The sequence below is a fragment of the Schistocerca gregaria genome, unplaced genomic scaffold (assembly GCF_023897955.1).
Source record: "Schistocerca gregaria isolate iqSchGreg1 unplaced genomic scaffold, iqSchGreg1.2 ptg000746l, whole genome shotgun sequence".
Taxonomy (NCBI): domain Eukaryota; kingdom Metazoa; phylum Arthropoda; class Insecta; order Orthoptera; family Acrididae; genus Schistocerca; species Schistocerca gregaria.
Genome location: NW_026062122.1, coordinates 52501 through 60000, shown reverse-complemented (window position 1 = coordinate 60000; position 7500 = coordinate 52501). Strand labels below are relative to the sequence as shown.

General features: G+C 53.5%; 3 non-coding genes across 3 annotated transcripts in view; all 3 read left to right on the top strand.

Moving 5' to 3' along the window:
* Window positions 1–3787: 3787 nt before the first annotated feature.
* On the top strand, window positions 3788–5680 carry LOC126320792 (small subunit ribosomal RNA). Its single transcript, XR_007558259.1, has one exon. It is a non-coding gene; the product is annotated as a small subunit ribosomal RNA (ribosomal RNA).
* Window positions 5681–6042: 362 nt separating this feature from the next.
* LOC126320803 (5.8S ribosomal RNA) lies at window positions 6043–6197 on the top strand. Its single transcript, XR_007558267.1, has one exon. It is a non-coding gene; the product is annotated as a 5.8S ribosomal RNA (ribosomal RNA).
* A 188-nt stretch (window positions 6198–6385) lies between these two features.
* Window positions 6386–7500, top strand: part of LOC126320796 (large subunit ribosomal RNA) — a 4222-nt gene continuing 3107 nt past the window's right edge. Inside the window, exon 1 of the ribosomal RNA XR_007558263.1 lies at window positions 6386–7500. This exon is cut by the window's right edge and continues 3107 nt beyond it. This is a non-coding gene — a ribosomal RNA (large subunit ribosomal RNA).

Sequence of the window (7500 nt, the reverse complement as noted above, 5' to 3'; positions counted from 1 at the left end):
GGCTGTACCAGTTTATCGCTTAACCTAACTGTGGCTGTACCAGTTTATCGCTTAACCTAACTGTGGCTGTACCAGATTATCGCTTAACCTAACTGTGGCTGTACCAGATTATCGCTTAACCTAACTGTGGCTGTACCAGATTATCGCTTAACCTAACTGTGGCTGTACCAGATTATCGCTTAACCTAACTGTGGCTGTACCAGATTATCGCTTAACCTAACTGTGGCTGTACCAGATTATCGCTTAACCTAACTCAATTTGTCCCTTAACCTAACTCAATTTGTCCCTTAACCTAACTCAAGTTGTCCCTTAACCTAACTCAAGTTGTCCCTTAACCTAACTCAATTTGTCCCTTAACCTAACTCAATTTGTCCCTTAACCTAACTCAAGTTGTCCCTTAACCTAACTCAAGTTGTCCCTTAACCTAACTCAAGTTGTCCCTTAACCTAACTCAAGTTGTCCCTTAACCTAACTCAAGTTGTCCCTTAACCTAACTCAATTTGTCCCTTAACCTAACTCAATTTGTCCCTTAACCTAACTCAATTTGTCCCTTAACCTAACTCAATTTGTCCCTTAACCTAACTCAAGTTGTCCCTTAACCTAACTCAAGTTGTCCCTTAACCTAACTCAAGTTGTCCCTTAACCTAACTCAAGTTGTCCCTTAACCTAACTCAAGTTGTCCCTTAACCTAACTCAAGTTGTCCCTTAACCTAACTCAAGTTGTCCCTTAACCTAACTCAAGTTGTCCCTTAACCTAACTCAAGTTGTCCCTTAACCTAACTCAATTTGTCCCTTAACCTAACTCAAGTTGTCCCTTAACCTAACTCAAGTTGTCCCTTAACCTAACTCAATTTGTCCCTTAACCTAACTCAATTTGTCCCTTAACCTAACTCAATTTGTCCCTTAACCTAACTCAATTTGTCCCTTAACCTAACTCAAGTTGTCCCTTAACCTAACTCAAGTTGTCCCTTAACCTAACTCAAGTTGTCCCTTAACCTAACTCAATTTGTCCCTTAACCTAACTCAATTTGTCCCTTAACCTAACTCAATTTGTCCCTTAACCTAACTCAATTTGTCCCTTAACCTAACTCAATTTGTCCCTTAACCTAACTCAAGTTGTCCCTTAACCTAACTCAAGTTGTCCCTTAACCTAACTCAAGTTGTCCCTTAACCTAACTCAAGTTGTCCCTTAACCTAACTCAAGTTGTCCCTTAACCTAACTCAAGTTGTCCCTTAACCTAACTCAATTTGTCCCTTAACCTAACTCAAGTTGTCCCTTAACCTAACTCAATTTGTCCCTTAACCTAACTCAATTTGTCCCTTAACCTAACTCAATTTGTCCCTTAACCTAACTCAATTTGTCCCTTAACCTAACTCAATTTGTCCCTTAACCTAACTCAATTTGTCCCTTAACCTAACTCAAGTTGTCCCTTAACCTAACTCAAGTTGTCCCTTAACCTAACTCAAGTTGTCCCTTAACCTAACTCAAGTTGTCCCTTAACCTAACTCAAGTTGTCCCTTAACCTAACTCAAGTTGTCCCTTAACCTAACTCAAGTTGTCCCTTAACCTAACTCAAGTTGTCCCTTAACCTAACCCACGTTGTCCCTTAACCTAACCCACGTTGTCCCTTAACCTAACCCACGTTGTCCCTTAACCTAACCCACGTTGTCCCTTAACCTAACCCACGTTGTCCCTTAACCTAACCGACGTTGTCCCTTAACCTAACCCACGTTGTCCCTTAACCTAACCCACGTTGTCCCTTAACCTAACCCACGTTGTCCCTTAACCTAACCCACGTTGTCCCTTAACCTAACCCACGTTGTCCCTTAACCTAACCCACGTTGTCCCTTAACCTAACCCACGTTGTCCCTTAACCTAACCCACGTTGTCCCTTAACCTAACCCACGTTGTCCCTTAACCTAACCCACGTTGTCCCTTAACCTAACCCACGTTGTCCCTTTGCCTAACATAGTTCACTGCTCGGAATCTCTGGTGTCGTTGTTATCCTCATGTAGATGTCTTGCGAGTGTTGCTTACTTTCCACATATTCCTGCTATCCACTGTCAATTGTACTGCAATAGGACTATATCGCCGACCCCCCCCCTCCCCCCCCTCTGTCCCCCTCTGTCCCCCTCTTTGTGTCTCTGTCCTCTCAAGCTGGTCGGTCTGGCGTTTGAGTGTTAAATGAGCCTCGCAGCTGTTCAGTTGCATTCAGATGTCGACGCCCTCAGTGTACGTCGTGGTATGGTCTGTGTCCATTGTCCGCTGATGTCGTACGCGTAACCCACACGCTGTACCGATCATCGGTCGTTACGTACAGAGTGAAGTAGTGTGATACGTGTGACCGTACGCTGGCTGTGCCCAACGGTGTCGAATCTCAATTTCCATATGTTGTGCTTGATGCTACTTGTCTCGTCTCCCAATAACAGCTAGGTTGCACTGTGGTACGCCGTAGAGGCGTGTGGGAGGAACGTACGAACGCATTGTATGTCACCCTGGGTCGCTGGGGGTGGTGGTGCGGTGAGTCAGGTCAGGTCAGGTCAGCGTGAGCCGTCTGATGTAGTGACGCGTGTATTCCGACTTTGTCGTATTGCCTCACACAAAGTGCTACCCTGGTGGACCGCGTTCCATATCTGGGACATGCCGCAGATGCCGGTTGACAGTGGATCGCGGAAGGTACATCGCATACGTGCGCGGGCCACCTTCCACGTGTTCTCTTCTGCACATGTCGCAGTGTGTATGTGGTCTGATGTAGCGTGTCGTGACACATGACATCCTGGCATGCAAGAATTGTTGAATTCGCAAATGTAGGTGGACATCTACGTTTACTGCCCAAGATACGCAAATGAACTGGAAATCCGTTGTTGAGCGGTTGTTCACGCTGGAGGTGAATCTGTGATGGCGACGATCGGTACAGCTATTAACCGGTTGTTTCAGCGGTACCCGCCACATCCACACGCGTGACTAGGCCCATGTGGGTATGAAGCGATACGCGGCGGTGGCTTGGTGGGACTGTTCCCGGCCGGTGAAGGGGGGCCGCCCGGCGTGTTGGCCGCGCGCTGCGTGGGCGCACGCGCAACAGGCGGCTGGTGGGGGGCGCCGAGTGGCAGGAGCGCCAGCCGACGGGCCCGGCAGGCGGCGCAGCTACGCTGCGGCGCACCCTGCACGCGGCGCCTGGCGGCCAAAGTTGGTTCAGCCGAGCCCGGTGCGAAGCGCGGTGGACATCTGCAGTGTGCTGGTCTGATTGAGGACTGTGTGCGTTGAGGATGCGCCGCCGCCTGGCACTCGGCGCCGCGACGCCGTCTGCTGCTCGGTCGCCCCAGCGGTTCTCGCAGGTGGTTTGTATCGCAGTTGTGCGGACGTGTTGGCGCGTGCGCTGTGCTGGGAGAGTTCGCTTCTGCACCCAAGTGGGGCTTTGCCCTTGTGTGGCGCTGGCGTTGGAGCTGCCGGTCACCATAGGTGGCGCGTGTTGTCTCCCGCCGGCAATGCCACGACAGCACGCTCCCGGGCCTCTGTCGGCAGCGGCAAGCTCAGTTGGGAGCAAGGGTGTTCGCACTAAAACCGTCTACTCGCCTAACTCCGGGCGATTGCGCCTCTCTCGAAACCGACCAAGTACCTAGGACGGCGCTGCGCGCCGCCGGGACCTGAGAGGGTTTCGAGGTGTATCGTGCAGGGGAGCTCGGCCTCCTCCTGTTTGCAGAATAATTGAGCGGACGCTTGCGTGTTCGCGCGGGCCCCCGGGACACACTCCCGGGCGGCCGGCTGCTCAGCTCTAGTTGACGCAGCTCCCTGGTTGATCCTGCCAGTAGTCATATGCTTGTCTCAAAGATTAAGCCATGCATGTCTCAGTACAAGCCGCATTAAGGTGAAACCGCGAATGGCTCATTAAATCAGTTATGGTTCCTTAGATCGTACCCACGTTACTTGGATAACTGTGGTAATTCTAGAGCTAATACATGCAAACAGAGTCCCGACCAGAGATGGAAGGGACGCTTTTATTAGATCAAAACCAATCGGATTGGCTTGTCTGGTCCGTTTGCCTTGGTGACTCTGAATAACTTTGGGCTGATCGCACGGTCCTCGTACCGGCGACGCATCTTTCAAATGTCTGCCTTATCAACTGTCGATGGTAGGTTCTGCGCCTACCATGGTTGTAACGGGTAACGGGGAATCAGGGTTCGATTCCGGAGAGGGAGCCTGAGAAACGGCTACCACATCCAAGGAAGGCAGCAGGCGCGCAAATTACCCACTCCCGGCACGGGGAGGTAGTGACGAAAAATAACGATACGGGACTCATCCGAGGCCCCGTAATCGGAATGAGTACACTTTAAATCCTTTAACGAGTATCTATTGGAGGGCAAGTCTGGTGCCAGCAGCCGCGGTAATTCCAGCTCCAATAGCGTATATTAAAGTTGTTGCGGTTAAAAAGCTCGTAGTTGGATTTGTGTCCCACGCTGTTGGTTCACCGCCCGTCGGTGTTTAACTGGCATGTATCGTGGGACGTCCTGCCGGTGGGGCGAGCCGAAGGGGTGCTTTCGCGTCCCGAGGCGGACCCCGTTTAAATCCTACCAGGGTGCTCTTTGTTGAGTGTCTCGGTGGGCCGGCACGTTTACTTTGAACAAATTAGAGTGCTTAAAGCAGGCAAGCCCGCCTGAATACTGTGTGCATGGAATAATGGAATAGGACCTCGGTTCTATTTTGTTGGTTTTCGGAACCCGAGGTAATGATTAATAGGGACAGGCGGGGGCATTCGTATTGCGACGTTAGAGGTGAAATTCTTGGATCGTCGCAAGACGAACAGAAGCGAAAGCATTTGCCAAGTATGTTTTCATTAATCAAGAACGAAAGTTAGAGGTTCGAAGGCGATCAGATACCGCCCTAGTTCTAACCATAAACGATGCCAGCCAGCGATCCGCCGCAGTTCCTCCGATGACTCGGCGGGCAGCCTCCGGGAAACCAAAGCTTTTGGGTTCCGGGGGAAGTATGGTTGCAAAGCTGAAACTTAAAGGAATTGACGGAAGGGCACCACCAGGAGTGGAGCCTGCGGCTTAATTTGACTCAACACGGGAAACCTCACCAGGCCCGGACACCGGAAGGATTGACAGATTGATAGCTCTTTCTTGATTCGGTGGGTGGTGGTGCATGGCCGTTCTTAGTTGGTGGAGCGATTTGTCTGGTTAATTCCGATAACGAACGAGACTCTAGCCTGCTAACTAGTCGCGTGACATCCTTCGTGCTGTCAGCGATTACTTTTCTTCTTAGAGGGACAGGCGGCTTCTAGCCGCACGAGATTGAGCAATAACAGGTCTGTGATGCCCTTAGATGTTCTGGGCCGCACGCGCGCTACACTGAAGGAATCAGCGTGTCTTCCTAGGCCGAAAGGTCGGGGTAACCCGCTGAACCTCCTTCGTGCTAGAGATTGGGGCTTGCAATTGTTCCCCATGAACGAGGAATTCCCAGTAAGCGCGAGTCATAAGCTCGCGTTGATTACGTCCCTGCCCTTTGTACACACCGCCCGTCGCTACTACCGATTGAATGATTTAGTGAGGTCTTCGGACTGGTACGCGGCATCGACTCTGTCGTTGCCGATGCTACCGGAAAGATGACCAAACTTGATCATTTAGAGGAAGTAAAAGTCGTAACAAGGTTTCCGTAGGTGAACCTGCGGAAGGATCATTACCGACTAGACTGCATGTCTTTCGATGTGCGTGTCGTGTCGCGCAACACGCTACCTGTACGGCAGTGGCCGTGCGCCGCGTGCGGAACCACGCGTGCCTCTCAAAACTAGCGGAAGTGTTGTTGTTGTGTGGTACGAGCGCTGAAGCTCTGGAGCGGCTGGCCTGCGGTACCTGGCGCCTGGCGCCGGTTTTGAATGACGTTCGCCCGAGTGCCTGTCCGCTCCGGTGTGGAGCCGTACGACGCCCATCGGCTGTGAGGCCGTTGGACACAAAAAAAATAGTGGAACAGGGGCCGTCAGACGCCTCAGTCCCGCAAATGCTACTGTCTTGAAAGAGACAGTGGGAGACTGAAAAGGAAAAGATCACCCAGGACGGTGGATCACTCGGCTCGTGGGTCGATGAAGAACGCAGCAAATTGCGCGTCGACATGTGAACTGCAGGACACATGAACATCGACGTTTCGAACGCACATTGCGGTCCATGGATTCCGTTCCCGGGCCACGTCTGGCTGAGGGTCGGCTACGTATACTGAAGCGCGCGGCGTTTGTCCCGCTTCGGAGACGTGGGAGTGTCGTGGTCGCCTGTGTGGCCGGCCGCGTCTCCTTAAACGTGCGATGCGCGCCCGTCGCCTGGCGGTTCGCATACCGGTACTTTCTCGGTAGCGTGCACAGCCGGCTGGCGGTGTGGCGTGCGACACCTCGTACAACGACCTCAGAGCAGGCGAGACTACCCGCTGAATTTAAGCATATTACTAAGCGGAGGAAAAGAAACTAACAAGGATTCCCCCAGTAGCGGCGAGCGAACAGGGAAGAGTCCAGCACCGAACCCCGCAGGCTGCCGCCTGTCGTGGCATGTGGTGTTTGGGAGGGTCCACTACCCCGACGCCTCGCGCCGAGCCCAAGTCCAACTTGAATGAGGCCACGGCCCGTAGAGGGTGCCAGGCCCGTAGCGGCCGGTGCGAGCGTCGGCGGGACCTCTCCTTCGAGTCGGGTTGCTTGAGAGTGCAGCTCCAAGTGGGTGGTAAACTCCATCTGAGACTAAATATGACCACGAGACCGATAGCGAACAAGTACCGTGAGGGAAAGTTGAAAAGAACTTTGAAGAGAGAGTTCAAAAGTACGTGAAACCGTTCTGGGGTAAACGTGAGAAGTCCGAAAGGTCGAACGGGTGAGATTCACGCCCATCCGGCCACTGGCCCCCGCCCTCGGCAGATGGGGCCGGCCGCCCGCGCGGAGCAATCCGCGGCGGGGTCGTGTCCGGTTGCCTTTCCACTCGCCGCGGGGTGGGGCCGTTCCGGTGTGCGGTGGGCCGCACTTCTCCCCTAGTAGGACGTCGCGACCCGCTGGGTGCCGGCCTACGGCCCGGGTGCGCAGCCTGTCCTTCCGCGGGCCTCGGTTCGCGTCTGTTGGGCAGAGCCCCGGTGTCCTGGCTGGCTGCTCGGCGGTATATCTGGAGGAGTCGATTCGCCCCTTTGGGCGCTCGGGCTCCCGGCAAGCGCGCGCGGTTCTTCCCGGATGACGGACCTACCTGGCCCGGCCCCGGACCCGCGCCGCTGTTGGCTCGGGATGCTCTCGGGCGGAATAATCGCTCCCGTCAGCGGCGCTTCAGCTTTGGACAATTTCACGACCCGTCTTGAAACACGGACCAAGGAGTCTAACATGTGCGCGAGTCATTGGGCTGTACGAAACCTAAAGGCGTAATGAAAGTGAAGGTCTCGCCTTGCGCGGGCCGAGGGAGGATGGGGCTTCCCCGCCCTTCACGGGGCGGCGGCCTCCGCACTCCCGGGGCGTCTCGTCCTCATTGCGAGGTGAGGCGCACCTA